Here is a 17955-nt window from a genome sequence, read left to right on the forward strand (position 1 = left end):
GATGCAATCGTCACCTCCCATTTTATGGCAGCTCCAGGCTCATGTCAGTTGGCTTGTAACTGGGGCCTTGTATCCCTGTTTCCAGAGTCCAGAGTTTTGCAGACCTGACTTCACCCACCAGGTACGGTTCCCTGGGACACAGCCCTCCGCAGCCTGTTCCGGGGGCGACCGGCAGCAGGTTCCCTCCTTTTCTTTCCCTCATGGTCAAGATAGTGATTCTGAAGATAATGGGCACCGGAGCCCTGGGGTGCTTGTCAGAAATGCACACTTCCAAGCTCTGCTCCTCAGACTTTCTTTTTTTAAAATTTTTTTCTCTCTATTTTTTTATTATGTTATGTTAATCCCCATACATTACATCATTAGTTTTTGATGTAGTGTTCCATGATTCATTGTTTGCATATAACACCCAGTGCTCCATGCAGAACGCGTGCTCTCTTTAATACCCACCACCAGGCCAACCCATCCTCCCACCCCCCTCCTCTCTAGAACCCTCAGTTTGTTTTTCAGAGTCCATCGTCTCTCATGGTTTGTCTCCCCCTCCGATTTCCCCCCCTTCATTCTTCCCCTCTCTGCTCCTCAGACTTTCTGATTCAGTAAGTTTGGGGTATCTCCCAGGAAATCCCCAGGTTTGACAATCACCTTGGAGACTTCCGTGGGTCTAGGAATTAAAAAGTAAGTGAGCTTTGCTATTTGTCTGCTGAGAATTCCTTTTCACGCTCAGGAGGTGGGTGAGCACCTTGTTTCATCAGGACGAGTAACAGGAAATGGGGAGTGAGGTCCTGGGTACTTTGCGTAAGTAAAATCATTTCATCTTCCTGGTAATCTGGGGAGGTAGGTGCTGTCATCACCCTCATTCTACAGGTGAGGACACAGGCTCAGAGGGATCCGCCAATGTCACGTAGATCGTGAATGGCAGAGTCTTGATGTATGACCAGGTCTCTCTGGCTGCATGGATCATTCCTCTTCCTCTGGGAAGGGGAGGACGAGGTATAAAGGGATAAAGGGTAATAGAAGTGATTTGTCCAATGGTGAATCCAGGCCTTTGGGGGTCCCCTGCTGGCCAAGTTACCATTTCGGTGGTAGGGGCAGCTTTGGGACTCCCACACCCTTGGAAAGGGGAAGACTTATGGCGTGCCCCTTTGGTGACAATGCTGTGACCTGGCATTGTCCTCTCAGATGCCACCGAGTGAGCAGGGTGTCAGCCCCTTGGGCATGCTGCTCCCCACGCAGTAAAGACTCTACTGTGCCAGGAGCCACTTTCTCTGTGGCTCCAGCGTAAACCCTTTGAGTCAGACAATCACTCTTTCCCTTTGGAAACTTGCTCCCAGGCACTGCATGTGGCCAAACCAGTCCCCTGGGGTGGCAGGGCCATGGTGGGGGGGGTGGCGTCTGGGAGCAGAAAACACAGAGTCCCAGCCCTGAGGGAACCTACATCCTGATCCATAAGATGGTGCATGCACCCGAGATATGATCAAGCCACAAGGGATCACGGAGGAAAAATTAATGAGGTGACTTGTCAACAGGTACTTATTGACAAAGTACCACGGGCCAGTGGACGGCCAGGGAGACTAGAGCAAGGGGCATCAGAAGAGAGGTCAAAAGAGTATTCCAGAAAGAGGTGTTTAGCAACGACTATTGATAAAGGAAGGAGGGGGGTGTAGGCGGATTAACTGAACAAATATTCACCAGATGCTCACCATGTACCACGCCCCTTGCTGGGGCAGCGACATATATTACAGAGACACACATGGCCCTGGCACCTTGGCAGACTGCCACCTCGGGAAGACGCTGCTGAGCAGGAGGTTGGTGGGGAGTGATGATGCTCGTTGGCGAGGGTTTCCGTGGGAGAGCGCACGGGGGTAGCGCAGAGCGTGGATGTGGCCAGAACAGGGAAGGCCAAGAGGAGAGAAATTGCGGGTCTGAGGACATGGAAGCCTGACAGGCATGACGGTGTCTGGACATCTCCAGATTGGGGCTTGGGGCAGGTGCAGGCAATGTATGTGGGGGTGTGTGTGAGTTAGATGGCACTGATTTGACTCCTGGTGTGGCATTTCCTGCGACGCTCCCTTGTGGGAGGGCCGGAGTAACACCTGCCGAACAGCCCAGCCCAGAGGAGCCCCCATTCAATGAGGCTTCCCGCTGTGCACCCTCTATTCTGTGAGACACCTGTCATAGAAAAGAGAGTTGTTACTCACAGTTCCCAAGAGGGTCCCCCACGCCACACCATGCAGGGCCTCATGGGGAGGCACTGGGGTCAAGAAAGAGGCAGATGGAGCCAGAGGACAGAATGGGAGTGTGATTGTGGTTTTTCATGGGAAGGAGTGGGCGAGGCAAGGTGAATAGATTTAGGATCAGCTAGTTTGAATAATTTCAGGGGGCCCCAGCACTGTCTTTCTTTGTCTCCTACCTGGTCCTGGAGTCATTGGGACGGGAGTATTGGCCCTGGTGTAGGAGAGCCTCAGGAGAGTCGGATAAAGCAGGTGGTGTGGCTCCGCTTTGGATGGGTTCATTTGCATATGAAAGGGGGCGCTCCTGGGTGAGTAATTTCCTGCCTCTAGGAACTAGCTAATCCTGGGAGTTCACTGTGGCCGGTCCACCATACAGAAAATCAGAGGATATAGCTACTAGACAGAAGCCCGGAAGACAAAAGAACAAGGACTTTGGGGCCTCTAAGAGGAGGCAAGCACCCCTGCAGGGCGGTTGGGAGTGAGCTTCCGGCTCTCTCCTGAGGTCTGATCCCATCCTGCCGGTGAAGGCCACCCTCCCACTAGCAGGCTTCAAGCTCCAGAAATTACAGCTCCCCACCCCCGCCCCCTTCCCAGTCTGTCTGGAAAAAGTGAAATGAACAAATGAAGACAGGAGCGAAATTAAAAGATAATTGGAAGTCTGTATCGGGCTTCGGTGAGGGTGCGTGCGCGCCACCAATCTGGCCTCTTGGTGCCAGCAGGACCAATTGAGAAGTCTGGGGTTGGCTCAGGGGGTGGATAAAACAGTCGGAGCTGAATGCGTGCCATGCAAATAAACAGGCCCATCTTCCAGTGATTGGCTTTGAATTCAGTGGTGCCGGTCCCTCCTCTGGTCTGCTCAGCGCTAAGGGTCTGTGTTTCCCAAGGTGGGCGCCCACTCCAGGTGAGGCCCTGAGTGGGGGGCCCGAGGCCGGGAGGAGGTGGGTGCAGGTATCTCGGTGTCTGTGCAGAGAGGGAGACAGGGAGGACTATGGCTTCTTACACACACACACACGCACACGCACCCCATGTGCACACGCGCACACGCAGGAGGGAGAGGGCAGCGCTTCTGAGTCCGAAGTGTCAGTGATTAAAGGACCTGGTCTGACTGATGCAGAGGCCAAGGCCTAGGGAGGGAAAGTCTGTGTAGCTGGGACTAGAACACAAGACATCTAACTGGGCCCCCGGGGGTGGGGGGAGGAGGAGGTCAAGGACAGATTCCTACTCATCCAGAGGGCACGCAGTAAGTATTTGGTGGTGAAGTGGTGGTTCTTTACACTTACCCAGGGGCTTTCCTGAACAACCTCTCCTTGACACATGATGGGTTTCGTTATGCTCAGCACCCCCAGGCTGCACCCCCGGCTGGCGTGTACCGCCCCGTCTGCATGGGTCATTAAAGGCTGAAATATTTCCATTCCGGCTGGGGAAGAGCCACTCTCCCAACCCCACCAGCTTGGCTGCCACTCCCCCAGGACCCCCTCTGTCCGATCTGCCATTTGTGGACTGGAAGCTTAGTATCACAAGGGTCCTCCAACCGTGAGCCCCTCTGCTAGGGCAGTGCCCCGCCTCACCAGGCAGTAAAATATAGACTATTCCCCTGGGCTCTGCTGCCCCCCGGGCCCCTGTTCAGCTCCGTCCAGGATGCTGGCACCACAGTTAAGGGACTGAGGCTACCACCTTGGTCAGGAATCTGAAACAGCGAGGTGAGGCCCAACCAGGACCCTGGTGGACCCACCTTGGTGATCGTCACCTGCTGAGCCTCAGGTGCCAGCTCACCCCTCCCATCCGGCCTTCTAGTCACGTGACCTCCACAAAACCCTGTCCTGGTTGTTACAGGCACAGCCTGTGACCCGCCCTTCTGATTCTCCTGCCCTGCGTGGTCCGCACTGTCATCCTTATTTTATAGGTGAGGGCGCCGGAACTTCCAAGTGAAGAGGTGATCTTGCCCCAGGTCCCACAGCTGGTGAGTAGTGCGCAGGTGGGGCTCAGGTCCGTCTGCTCTTTGACCTTGGCCCTGCACCCATCCAGCCTACCGTGCGGTCTGCTGCCAAAGTTGACCTCCGCAGAAACCCAAGGGAGGCTACCATTGCTTTCCAAGGAGACAGGTCACTGAAGTTCCCTTGGTTGTGGGACAAGCGGAGGCCAGGGCTGGGTGCCGTCAGGGTTTTGGAGAGGACAAGGCGTGCTGTAGTCACCAGGAAAGGGAGTTTCAAAGAGTCGGGAATGCCAAGGGCATGAAGAAATGTCCTACTTACAATTCCACTGCATAGACCATTAGGAAGTGGAATAATGGCCTTTGATACGTGCCTGTGAATTTGATGCGGAAATTGAACGTGAAACGATTCCTGGGTGCCGTTGGAGATGGCAGAGTGCGTCCTGATTTTTGCTCCCGGGGTGGGATGAGTGGAGGCGGAGGGAGCATCCTGTGTAGCACATCCACCGCCTGTGTGTGAAGGGATGGAGCTTTCACAGAGGGCCCAGGGCCAGTTCTCAGAGCCAATATTCCTGGGGCGCCCACTCTGTGTCAGGCCCTGGGCTCTGCTGAGGCTGTAGGCACCATCTCCTTCCACCTTGGCACCCCCCTGCAGCAGGGGTAAGACCCATTCTAGAGATGAGGACACCAAGGCCCAGTTTCTTGCCCGGGGCTAAGTCTGTTTGACCCCAAAGCCATTTTCCAGAAACCCTTGTTAGCATGCAGGACCTCAGGCCCCTCACCAGCCTAAATCCTCCTGCTAACCAGAGGATTATAGTGCTTTCCTACGGGAAGCACTATAAATACTTGGATCAGTGTCCCCACTATATGACCTCGAATAGCCTCAAGACAACGTGGCTTCTTCCACCCGGGGTCAGAGAGAGGTCCCACCTTTGTCACTGTCCCTGTGACATCTGAGCTCTTGTGATAACCTTAATAGACATCACCATGGGTTCTGACTGTCAAAATCTCTGTGCCTCTGCTTCCTTCTCTCTCCAATGGGTGTGACGCCATCCATCCATGGGATTATTGTCAGAAAACACGTTAGGATGCCTGGGAGGACACCTGCTGCGGGTGCATAGCAGGGATTGCTAAGTGTTTATAGAATATATTGACGGATCAGAAGAGAACCCATCATGGTCGAGGGCTGGAGGTGTGCCTTGCTCTGAAGTGCTTCAGAGGCAGGTTCTCATCTAAGCGAATTTCTGCAACCTTCCCGAGCCGGCGGGGTTATCCCCATTTTACAAGGAAGGAGCCCAGAAGGGTTAAGTTATTTGCCCCAAGACACACAGCTAGGAAATGAGGCACCTGAGCTTCCAACCAGGCAACTTTATGTCTAAGGGCCTTGCTTCTGGCCAGGCTGTCTTGCTCTCCTGTCAGTGCGCCCTCCTCCTGCTGCGGGATTCCTGACAGTCGCCAGCCCGGCGTGCCCTACCGGGGCAGCGAGCTCTCTGGGTCTGGCCGTCCGCAGAGCCCCATCCTAGCAGCTCGTGGCTCCCCTCCGTCTTCTCCATGTGCAGGCTCCAGGATGTCCTGTGGCTCCCCATGGCATCCCCTATCAAATCTAAATGCCCCGGCCTGTTCTCTAAGGTCCCTTTGACGGCCCAACCTCATTCGTCACTGTTCCCAAACACTTGTTCTGCTCCAGCCAAGCTCATCCATTTACTGTCCCCTCATCCCTGCTGTCGCACAGGCCATTTCTCCCACTCATGGCATGCTTGCCCACATCTCTGCCGTTCGGCTCACTTTCACAAAAACCCCAGACCAAAACTGGGCCTTCTCCACAGGGACTCAAGCCAGGGTAACAGTTCTTCACTCTCTCTGGGTCTCAGGTCCCTCTGAGGCTCCCCTGGAAGTTACAGATCCTTGTTCATACTGTCTCACCTACAAATTCTGGAAGTCCCCTGGCTCCGGTTAGGCTATTCCTGAGTCAGGGGAAGGCGCATACTGAGCTTTTGGGAGTATGTGTCAGATTGGTTCTGGGGGTAAGAAATAACACCAACTCAAGGTGGTGTGTTTTGAAATAAATGTGTGTTTTGGGTTACTCCATGCCCCCCCCCAAAAAAAAGTTCCTGGGCAGATAAGTGTAGAAATCACTGCTTTGTGACCTCTGAGCTCAATTGCTTCATTTGTAAAATGGGGCCAATAAAACCTGCTACTATATAAATTGTCATGGTGATCAGGTGAATTATAGCGCATTAAGGCCCACTTTTCTCTGGGCCCCCACATCCCGTGCTCTTCTCAAGAGACCATGAGGAAGGAGAGAAGCAGAGATCCTCTCCCGCCCAGGCCCAGTGGAGAGTGGGGCTGGGGGAACTAGGAGCCTGAGCCAGCAGGGAGGAGCTGGGGGGCCGTACGGCTCTCCTGGGAGAGAAGCTGCTGCAGCTCTGGGTCCCCAGCTGACTCTCCCAGAGACGAGAGGGCTGGTGCTGGCCCCTGAGAGGTAGGATGGGTTTGTGTTCCACAGCCCTGAGCCTCTAAATGGAGCTAACTCAGTGCAGCCAGGGGCCTCGCTGGCCCATTAGAGCTGCTGGGGCTGAGTGCAAATCAGTGCTCTGCAGAAAGACAGCCGCCCAGGTGCAGAAGGTGGAGAGAGTGGTCCCAGCCAAGCTGCAGAGAGCCAGAGGGAACTGGGCGGGGGAGGGGGGGGCGGGGAATGGGGAGGGCAGGGAGGGGCGATGCTGCAGGGAGAGCAGCTGGGGAAGCCGGGCCAGGGGCTGGAGGCCCTGTACCAATCATCTGTCCATAGAATGCTAGGGGCCAGACCCGGGCCTGGTTCTGGGGAGGGAGAAACAAATGGAGAACAAACAGCTTCACTGAGCACCTACTATGTGCCAACCACCGGGAGAAGAACTCCATATTCTTCATGATTTAATCTTCATACAACACTGTGGCCGGGACAAGGCTATGTGGGTTCCACCAAATCCGGGTTCATTTCCTCTTCCTGGGCATCTGGAAGTGAAAACAACATTTCCCAGACACCCCCTGCAGTGGGGGGGGGGGCGGCATTTGATGGAGCATGGCCAAGGAAGGGCAAGCTGAGATGACCTAAGTGGCTGCTGGGTTGAGTCAGGGAAGAACCGGTGTGTGGCTTCCCCTCCTTGCTACCCTTGCTGTGGTGACCTCAGAGGCCCCGTGTCCCAGCCCGCCCCTCCTCCAGCTCAGGTAAGACTGGGACATCGAACTGGTATTCGGCTGAACCGCTGAGGTTTGCTGGTTACAGAAGTCAGTATCAATTTCCTGGGCCAACATAAAGTCCACTGGTAGAGGGATTGTCCCCACTTTGCAAATAGGGAAACAGAAGTCCAAAGAGGCCCAAACCTCCCCAGCTAGTAGGCTCAGCCTCACCCCTCCAAAAATCCTCCCCTCTGACCTTTTAGACCCACCCCGGCCCTCCAGAAGCTCACAGTCGAGTGGGGGAGGATCATATCAGAGCAAATCATGGGGTGCTATGGAAACAAGGAAGAAAGAGCCCAGGCTTTGGGGGAGCAGGCCTTCCCAGAGCTGAGTCTTAAGGGATTTGACAGGTAAACAAGGTAGGGAAAGGACAGTTGACGCAGAGGGCCCATGGGTTGCAAAGGCCCTGAGGCTGGGGGCCATAATCAAGAGCTCTAGGCACAGGGATGGTTCTAAGCTCTTGAAAGTATATAGGGGGGCGGGGTTGAAGTGTCCAGCTTAGTGTCCAACTGGGCGGCAATGACATGGGGACCAAATGAGTTCTGGGCCTTACAGCCAGAAAGATTGAGATAGGAACCAAGGCAGGACTTCCCTTGATTGGAACGTTCCAGATAATGCAAGGTGTGGGGCTCGCCCCATTAGCAATCACCAAGAACAGCAGAAAGGAGAGGGGCTAGTTTCAATTTGGAGAAGGGGGAGCCTACATTGTGTTTCCTTGTCCACGTCCCCCAGGTGTGCCCCCATTATCACCACTTCCCAGGAGCATGGTGCTTTTCTGTTCTGCCTTCCAATTTCCCAGGTGCTGTGATTCAAAGACTGCGTCCCAGCCCCGTGCTCTGGGCTCCATGATGCTGGGTGGTGGGGTCGCTTGCCCAATGGTTTTGCTTCACATTCCTCTAGTCGGTGACAGGTGAACAGGTGAACGCTGCTTATTTTATTCTGCCTCTTCGGAGGGGTTGTGTTTTCATTTCCATCGCTGCCCGAGAGCCCAGTGTTGGGGGGCTGGGGGGCAGACGAAGCACAAACCTCTCAGGGAAGAGCCTCCAAGTCCACGGTTTCTAGGCAGCGGGCTCCCTTTCTAGTAACCGGAGCTTCCCAGAGTCGAGAGGGACCTCGGAGGCCCGCAGTCCAACCCTCTTGTGCTACAGAGACCGCACAGAGGGAGATGATGCCCCAAATCCACGCAGAGGGGACCCATGTGCCAGTGCCGTGGCTTTCGGCACTGGGGTGAGCTCAGGGACCCCCCCCTTGCAACTGTCCTCCCCGCCCCGTGTGTTGGCAGCCTGCTGCCCCCATTCCACAGCAAACCCGTGAGCGAGGAGCCCCGAGTGCTGTTTCATAAGAGAGAAACTGAGGCCCCAAAGAGAGGTGACCCTGCCCAGATCCCTCCACTCAAAGGTGGCGGGCAGAGCTGGGATTGTCGTCTCCCGAGCCCCATAGCCGCCCAGGAGGGGATGCCAAGATGGCTCAGGAAACTCCAGCAATCCTTATCTCCAAGCTGTACTGGCAGAGATGGGAGAGACCCCTTCCCGGCTGGCCAGGTGCCTGGCTGGGAAGGTACCCTGAGCCTGAGACGAAGACAGGGACCCTGTCCAACCCCCGGCAAGGCTCAGGACCCAACAACTGCAGTGAGGTCCCGTGTGACTCCCTCTCCACGAGAAGGTACGCATCTGGAGGGCAGGCTGCACATGCGGGGAGGGTCTGGCTTGTGCTTGGTCTTCCATAAACATTTGTCGAATACAAATGAATAAATGAGAACAGATGAGTTACCATGTTGACAAGAGCAAACAAATACAGCCCAGATTGAGCCTTTCATTGGTTTAAATACTAAGAGGCGATGAGCTGGTATCTTCAGGGCCAAGAACCATCAGGGGAGGCTGGAAGGGGCTGCATCTGGAAGGAGGGGATGTGGCTTCCCCAAGCGATTGCTGAAGAAAGGCATTCTGGGAGGCAGAAGAGCTTGTGCAAAGGCTTGGAGGTAGGAACGAGCAGAACAGCCGGGCTGGGATGAAAGTACATGATCGTGGCCAGAGCAGGGGGCTATGTTGGGGTGACATGGGTGCCACAGGGGAGTGGGGCTGGCTGCCATCTGTTCTTTTCTTTGAGTTATTCTCAGGGCTATAGGGGCAAGTCAATTGTGTTGAGTTGATGTCGGCTAAGGCTTGGAAATAAAACAAAAGAAAAGAAAAAACCGTTCCTGGGAGAGCTGAGTGGAAGGCTTGTGGTTAATCATTTCCTTCAAAAGTCACATTGCTCTGGGTGGGAGTCCTGGCGTCATCATGAAATCTTTGTGTGTTCTTGGGCAGGTGGCTCTTGTTCTCTGGTCTCAGTTTCCCCATCTGTAACATGGGCAGGGAGTTGGAAAATTTCCCCGTGATCAAGATCCTGAAAGTTCGTTCCCCCAGTGCAGAGATAGCAGATGGAGAATCTCACTGTGCGCTGGGGGCCACGGGGGTCGCCGGTTGGGGCCCCAACTTCTATTTCCTCTCTGGCTTGGCTTCTGTCCCTGTGCCATTCCCCTGGGAGCTGTGCTAGTCCTTTGCCAGCCCAACGCTACCTCCTGGCCTTCAGGATCCAGCTTAAGCATTGGCTCCTTTGTGTATCACAACTAACCATCACTAATGGTTACAGTGAAAGGTGTAATATTTATTTTGCTTTCACCAAGTGCCATGCACGGATCCCAAACAGCAACAACCCCGAGAGGTAGGTACTATGACCATTCCTAGGTGGTGAAACTGAGGCTCAGAGGGGACAAATGACGTGGAGTGGAAACCAGAGGTAACTGGTGGGGAGCACTGCCACTCTGCAGTGTGAGGCCTGAACCCCATGCTCGGCCCAGTGCCTCCAGCCTGGGCAACCAACCTCTGTGGAGGTCAAGTCAGGGCAGGAGGGCGGCCTTCTAGAACTGGTTTTTCTTGCTCTGGGTCTGGGCTGGAGGCAGCCACTGTGCCAAGTCTGGACGCTGAGGACTTGGCGACTACTCTTTCAGGATCTTCTGGTCACACGATCTTCTTTTGCCCCTGTGGGCTGGGTGAGGGCCAAGGGAGGCCCCTCAGGCTGCAGCCTGACCTCTGGGATCAACTGCAGAGAGCACGTGTGAGCAAGGTGGCCTCAGGGCAGAGAGCACGGGACTGGGGTCAGGCTGGAGTGCTGGCTCTCTCGGTGATCTGCTGAGTGGCTTTAGGTCAGGCCCTGTTCCAGCCTCAGTTTCCCCATCTGTGAAATGAGGACATTGGGTGGATCCTAACCAGCTCAGATATCAAGATCCGTCAACCCAGCAGTGGTCAAGGTTGACATTGCATGTGATGACAGAGAGAGGCGTGTGTTTGTGTGTATACATGTGTGTGTGCATACGGGGTGGGGGTGGGGCTGGGCTCCTTCTTAGATCAGAGGGATTGGCATGTGGAAGAAAGAGGGGTTGGGGAAGAGCCCCTGATGGACAGTCAGGAGACCAGGTCCTCATCCTGGCTATAGCACTGACTTGCTGTGTGTCCCTGAGAATACAGCAGTCCCTCTCTGGGCACATGGATCTCCATCAAATAAGAGCCTCTGGCCCATAATCTTTAGTGTTCCTGTGGCTCTGAGTTGTTTGGATACTAAAGGAGTGGGGGGGGGGGTGATTGGAGAAGTGAGCACGGTCCTGGAGTCACCCCAGACGTGAGCCCTGCCTCTGCTTCTTGCTGGTCATGTGACCCTGGGCATTCCTTCTCCAGTCCCCAGGGTTTGCTGATCCATCAGCAAACAGTGGGCACAGTGCTGAGAGCCCATGGCACTCTTAGGGGCCCACGCAATGTTTTAATTTCTTTTTAAAATCAGAAATAAAAGAAGAATGTAATCCACCCTGGTTATGTTCATGTATATAAATGTGCTTTTAAAGCCTTTTTTATGAAAGGAGGCAGAAGTGCCCCAGGCCCCTGAAAGTCATAGGTGGCCTGGCTCTCCAGGGTCGCATCCTCGGGAAGAGGTGTGGTATCCCTGACTCCCCAGGGCTGTCGGGAGGAAGACATGAGATAATTGTGTGAAGCTGCCTGCCCCCCAGGGAGTGGCTGGATCTGGGTGAGAGGTGTGCCAGCAGAGTAATGACCCCCCAAAGCTTTCCACATCCGAATCCCTGGAACGTGTGACCATCATTTATGCGGCAAAGGGGTATTAAGTCTGCATACGGAATAAAAATTGTGGATCAGCTCACCTTAACGTAGAGACATTACCCAGGGTTATCTGGGTGGGCCCTAGGCGATCCCAAGTGTCCTTACAGACCCGGGAGGCCGGAGGGTCAGGGTCAGAATGATGAGCCGAGAGAAAGACCCGGCTGGCCACCATGGGCTCTGCAGATGGAGGAAGGGGCTGTCAGCCAGGGAATGTGGGCAGCCCCTCCAATCTAGAAAAATAGGAGGAAGCAGATTCTCCCTGGTGCCTGCAGGCACCTCGACTTTAGCCCAGTGAGACCTGTGTCAGATGCTGACCTCCGGGACAGTAGGATCTCATACATTCATGTTGTTAAAGCCACTTTGTCTTCCGTGATTTGGGACAGCAGCAATAGGACATGAACGCAGGAGTGTGGGAGGACTGGGGCCCTAGCGGAGGCCCCTGCCTCTCTGTGAGCAGTTCCCACTTCTCGAAGGCACCCCGACCCAGCATGGCACCCCTTCCGGGGAGGAGCCGCCTCCAGGCCTGGCAGGGAAGGTGGAAGGGAGTCGTATGGGGTCTGAGGGTCAAGGGAGGTACGAGGCTAAGTTGCTCATGTTTTGTTTCTCCTGGTTTTCCCATGTCCCTTTGTGTCCAGGCTCATTTTCTCTAGGGAAGCCGAGACTCGGCGATGCCCACTCCCGTCTCCATATGCCCTGGTCCCCGCATGCCCTAGCCCCACCCCACTCAGCAGAAAAGTTGATTCTCCTGTCGCTGCGTGGAGTCTGGAAACTGGGCTCATGTCTCGCCACCTGAGCCTGTAAATAAACCCAGCATGGTGAGCTTTGTGGGACCTGGCACCCCCATGGGGACAGACGTGACCTGCCGCCTAGTCTTCCCCAAGAGCCCTTCTCCTGCCCTCTTGGCTGCTCCAGATCTCTGCCCAAGAGTGGGCTCTCCCCCTGCGTGCTCTGGGATTTGCTGGTTGCCACCAACAAAGGCAGACTTTGGTGCCCAGAGATGTCAGGGAAGCATGTTCTTCCTCAGCTCCTGGGGTGCCGTGCTCCTGACAGGCTGTCGTGTGCTCTGGAACAGAGGATGGCGAGCGCGGGCAGCTCCGTGGAGAGGGAAGGAGGGGCCACAGCAGCACTTGCCATCTGCACCATTCGGGGTGGCAACATCCACACTCACCAGCAGGTGCTTAAGGCTGAGCAATTTCTCTTTTATTCTTGGACAAGCAACTTGACCTCTCTGTCCTCTATTTCCCCCTCTGTAAAATGGGACTAACAGCACCCGCCTGGTGAGAGCTCTCTGTGAAGCATGCCCGCTATAGAGGAGGACTGGTGGTGGGGCGGGGGGATGGCTAGTCAGCCTGAGTTACTGTTCATCTTTTCCCCTCTGGCACATCACACGTTCACTGGGAATCCCTGGTGAGAGGCTCCCAGGTTGGGGTTAGAAGTGAATAAGGCAGACTCTGCCCTCAGGAGGCTCACAGTTTAGCAGGAAGAAAAAGTCACAATGGGCACAACCAGTGGTATGAACGTGCCTGCAGAGGAGAGAGCCCAACACCTGCCCTGGAGGGAAGGGTGGAGGAGGGCTTGTCTACCCAAGGCCTTGAAGGCTGTGCAGGAATTTCCAGCAGACGACGAAAGAGGAAAGACGTCCTGGGAAGAAGGAACGGAATGAACAAGGTATGGAGGCAGGAACACATGTGGGTATTTGGGGGCACTAGTTGTACACATGCAAGCGGAAGCATCAGGTAGGGTGGCTGGCGAACGCTCTGGAAATTGGTCAGTTTCAATTCAGTGAGCACAGTGATGACTTCCGGGGCTGGGCACTTGGCTGAGCACTGGGGATATGAGGGTGAAAAGACACAGTCTCTGAGCCTGGGGCTCACGTATATAGCAGAGGCTGGCAGACATTCACCCAGTGGTTCATGAATGTGTACTAAGGACTAAGGGCTGGGCACCAGGGATGCGGCATGAGCGAAATGCACCTCGGCCCAGCCCTCATGGAGCTCTCAGTCCAGGGGAAACAGACCTTCATCAGATATTTATACATCCAAAGGACGTGCCCTAGAGGTGGGACCCATGACATCATGGGAAGTCAGGAGAGAGGAGGGAGGCCACTGGTGTAGTGGTTTAGTGTTCAGTCTCTGTGACCTGAGGGCCTGGGTTCAAATCCTTATCCTCCCACTTCAGATGTCTTATTCCTAGACACAGAGTTTCTGACTTAGAGGGATGTGCAAAGGCCCTGAGACAGGAATATAACTTAGGCAGACAGGAAAGCCGGAGTGGCTGGAGGGTGAAAAGAAAGAAGTGGGCTTAAAGCTGAGGATGGAAGGTAAAACAAACTTTAAGTAGGTCATAATAAGCTTTAAAGCAGAACAACAGATAAAGGAGAGGAGACATGGACACAAACTGGGAATTATTTTGTCTAGTTTGCTTGGAAGTAGAGGGCGGTTTTGTCAGGATCAACCTCAGAAAGAGGTCATCAGTATAACAATAATATGGTCTAGCGCTTACTATATGTGCTGGACACCAATCCAAACACTTAATTCTCTCAAGAATCCCTTGTGTTGGGGATTCTATGGTCAGCAGTCTGTGGAAGAAATTGAGGCTTGTGGAATTAAGCTTCTGGCCCAAACAGTACACAGCTAGTAAGTGGTCAAGCTAGGGTTCGAACTCAGGCAGTGCGGTTCTAGGGCCCTCACTGTTAGCTACCCAGCAGAGGGCCCACCAGGCTAAGGTGGCAGCCTGGGAAAGATCCTTGGCACCCCCAGCTGTGTTTTTTGTACATCTCCAGTGGGCAAGGCGCCATGAAAGGAGCCTTAGGAAGGGCCCCAGTGATCCCCCAAGCCCCATCTGAGGGATCTCGGGAACACTACAGCCCCAGCAGAGGGCTCAGAGAGATGCTCCTGCGGTGCAGAAGCAGTTCTGGATGTCCGTGAGCCACTAAGAGACGAGTCCAACGTACCTCTGAAGGTGATGGAGTGGTAGCTATTTTAATGTGCTGAACCCCCTGCTGGGCTTACAGTGTAAGATGAAGAAGCAACAGAGGAAAGGGGCCAGAGGTTGGTGAGTGTGTGCTTGTGTGCATGTGTGCGTATGCATGCATGTGTCTGCATCACGTGTGTGCACAACATGCATCTGTCTGTGCGTGTGTGCCCACGTGTGCATGAAGGTACGTATGTGTCTGCACATGTGCGTGTGAAGGCGCGTCTGTGTGCATGCATGTGCGTGTGTGTGTGTGTCCATGTGCATGCGTGCATGAGTGAGCACATACGTGTGTGGAGGCAGAGGCTGGAGGGACACCAGAAAACCGGACCAGCATAGACAACAGCACGATTACATCCACACCTGCCTTGGGGACAAGATCCCACTGAGCTTGGCTTAGTAAGTCAGAGGTGGGACCATAAGTCTGCCCCAAATCCTGCATCCGCCACTTACAGGGTGTGCTACTTTGGGTACCACTTCAGCCTCCTAGCTTGGTCTTGTTATCTACAACACAGCGGAGGGAGGGGGGGGGAGCAGCATCTGCCCCGTAGGTTGGTTCTGATGACCTGGTGGGAGGGCCTGGCACATCATACGGGGCTTGGACTGTGCGTTACCAAATGCCTATCAGAGAATAAATGCTCGGTTGGAGAAAAATAGGAGTCACCCTTGATACTTCTTGCTTCTGCATATTCCACATCCTGCTCATCTCAGCAAGTCCTATTCATTCTCCCCCTGAAATACATCCCATGCTGATTGCGTCTCACCTTCCACCCCCGTGCAAGCTCTCGCCTGAGTGGTCCTTGTAAAATGACATCATGCAGACTATGCTAGCCCTAGACTCATAGGATTCCTGCTCCTGGAGCGCAGTCCATGCTTCTCACCATGATCTCCATTATCTGGCCTGACCACTTCTCCAGACTCCTATTTCTACCAAGCCACTCCTTGCTTCCTCCATTCTAGCCACTGTTGCCTTCTTGGTTTCCCTCCAATGCTCAGACTTGTTCCTGACTCTTGTAACCACTGTTGACTCTGCTATGGAATGCCCTTCCCCCAGAATTTTGCATGGCTCCCTCCTTCACTTCACTTTTGTTTTTGCTCCACTGCCTCCTCCTCAGAGAAGTCTTCCCTGACAATCCATGACAGAGATGGTTTGATCTCCTCCAATATCTTCTGTCCCCTTACCTCGAGGCGATAGAATGCCTTTAGCTGGACACCTGGCTGGGCACCACAATAAAGATTCTATTTCCTGGTTCCCCTTCCCAGTCCCAGGTAGGGGTAGCCATGTGACTGAGTGCTGGCCGATGGAATGGAAGGGCAGAGTGTGTGAGCAACTTTTAGGCGTTTCAGGAGGGTATGTGCCCCTTCTCCTCGCTTCCTCCTCTGGCAGCATGCGGTGTGGACGAGCCACTGTGGATGGTTTGGAGGAGGCCTCTGCTCTAGGGAAGGCATAGACACCATGTAGGAGTCGGGGTGCCTGGTTGACCTTGAGGAGTGGAGCCATTGAACGGCCCTGGTGATGAGTGAGAGACAAGAAACTGTTACTTTGTTTAAGTCACGGTTATGTTGGACCATGGATGATGCATTCAGACAAACCTGTATTCTAACTAATAACCACTTTGCCTGAGAAGGCGCCAGTTCAGTCCTGGCCACACTTTGTTCCCTTACCTTGCCCCTCACCTGTCATTTCTCACTCCCTGACTTTATATTATACATTTATTTTGTGAATTCATTTACTGCTGGTTTCCCTCTCTGGGATGTGAGCTCCATGCGGGCAGAGACTTGCCTGTTTGCCTTGTCCCCTGCCCTACACCCAGCTTCAGCACTGTGCTCAGCACAGAGCTGGGATCAATAAATACTTCTGAGCGAATAGAAGATGAGCCCTTACTTTGTGTCGATGTTTTGTTTGCATCATCGCAGCTGTGTGCATCACGGCCCTTCAAGAGTGTTATTACTGTTCTGCCACAGAAGAGATCGAAACAGAGGGAATGAAGGCACTTGTCTGAAATCCCAGATCCTGAAAGTGGCAGAGCCAAGATTAAACTCGGATCTGTTTTCCCACAAAATAAGCTCCTCTCTTCTTCTCCCCAAAGCAGTTATTAGAATGTGGCTTTAATAGAAAACAAACAAACAAAAAACCAGACACTCGCAACTCAGCGACAAGAAAACAACCCAATTAAAAATGGGCAAAAGGTTTTAATAGATATTTCACCAAAGAAGATATGCACATGCCCAATAAGCATGAGAAGAGATGTTCAGCATCATTAGTCATTAAAGAAAGGGAAATTAAAACCACAACAAAATACCACTTCACACTCAGGAGATTGGCTGTAATAAGAAACCAAAACAAACAAACAAGCAAAAACGGGTATTATCAAGTGCTGGCGAGGCTGAGGAGAACCTGGAATCTCATTCACTGCTGGCGGGAATATACAACGGTGCAGCCACTTTGGAAAATAGCTTCTTGTTTTCTAAAAAAGTGAAGTGTAACTTTACCATTTGACCTAAAAATTCCAATCTTAGGAATCTCCCCATGAGAAATAAAAAATTAAGCTCAAAGACTTGCATGTGAACATTGACAGCAGCATCCTTACTCATAATTGCCCCAAGTTGGAAACAACCTGAACGTCCATCAAATGGTGGTGAATGGATAAGCAAAATGTGGTCCTCACATCCAACGGCACCCTATCTGTCCATGAGAAGGACCAAAGAGCTGGCACACACTACAATTTGGAGGGACCTCAAAACACTGTGTGAGATAGTGACGGAAGATGGATACAAAGAACTATATGTCTTATGATTCCATTTGTATGACATGTCCCAAAAAGGCAAACTGGTAGAGACAGATTAGTGTAGAGGCAACAAGGAGCAACCAGTAATGGGCACATGGTTTCTTTTTAGAATGACAGAAGTATTCTAAAATTAGATTTGGTGATTGTTGAACAAACCTATAAAGTGTACCAAAAAAAAAAAAAATCATTGAATTCTGTACTTAAAATAGGTGAATTTCACGATATGTCAATTATACTTCAATAAAGTTGTTTAAAAAATAGATCTGTTTTCAGCCCATAGTCTTCAAAGGGGAATCACTAAGAAATTCTTAGGCAAGAGCCTCCAGGCCTCTCAGGGAGGTAGCAGAGAGGAGTGCTGAAAAGCCCAATCTTAGAGCCACGGCCCCTGGCTTGAGTCCCCATTCTGCCACTTGCTGAGCATGTCATTTAAGCTCGCCCAGCCTTGGTGTTCTCATCTGTAAAATGGGGGCAATGACACCTACCTTCTAAGGCACTCTGGGGAATTAAAAGGAGTAATAAAAGGTCTAGCAGGTGCCTAGCACAGAGATACGCTGTCATTACTCTGATTCCTTCTAGCGGAGCCACAGCTAAGCCTGGGGAGATGCTAGGTCTGGAGGGGAGGGAATGGGATTAACCTACCTTATCAAACATCTCTTGACACCTGCCTGGTG

This window comes from Mirounga angustirostris, unplaced genomic scaffold (genome assembly GCF_029215605.1).
Source record: "Mirounga angustirostris isolate CCGP_5_RB_7025 unplaced genomic scaffold, mMirAng1.0.hap1 SCAF_4, whole genome shotgun sequence".
Taxonomy (NCBI): Eukaryota; Metazoa; Chordata; class Mammalia; order Carnivora; family Phocidae; genus Mirounga; species Mirounga angustirostris.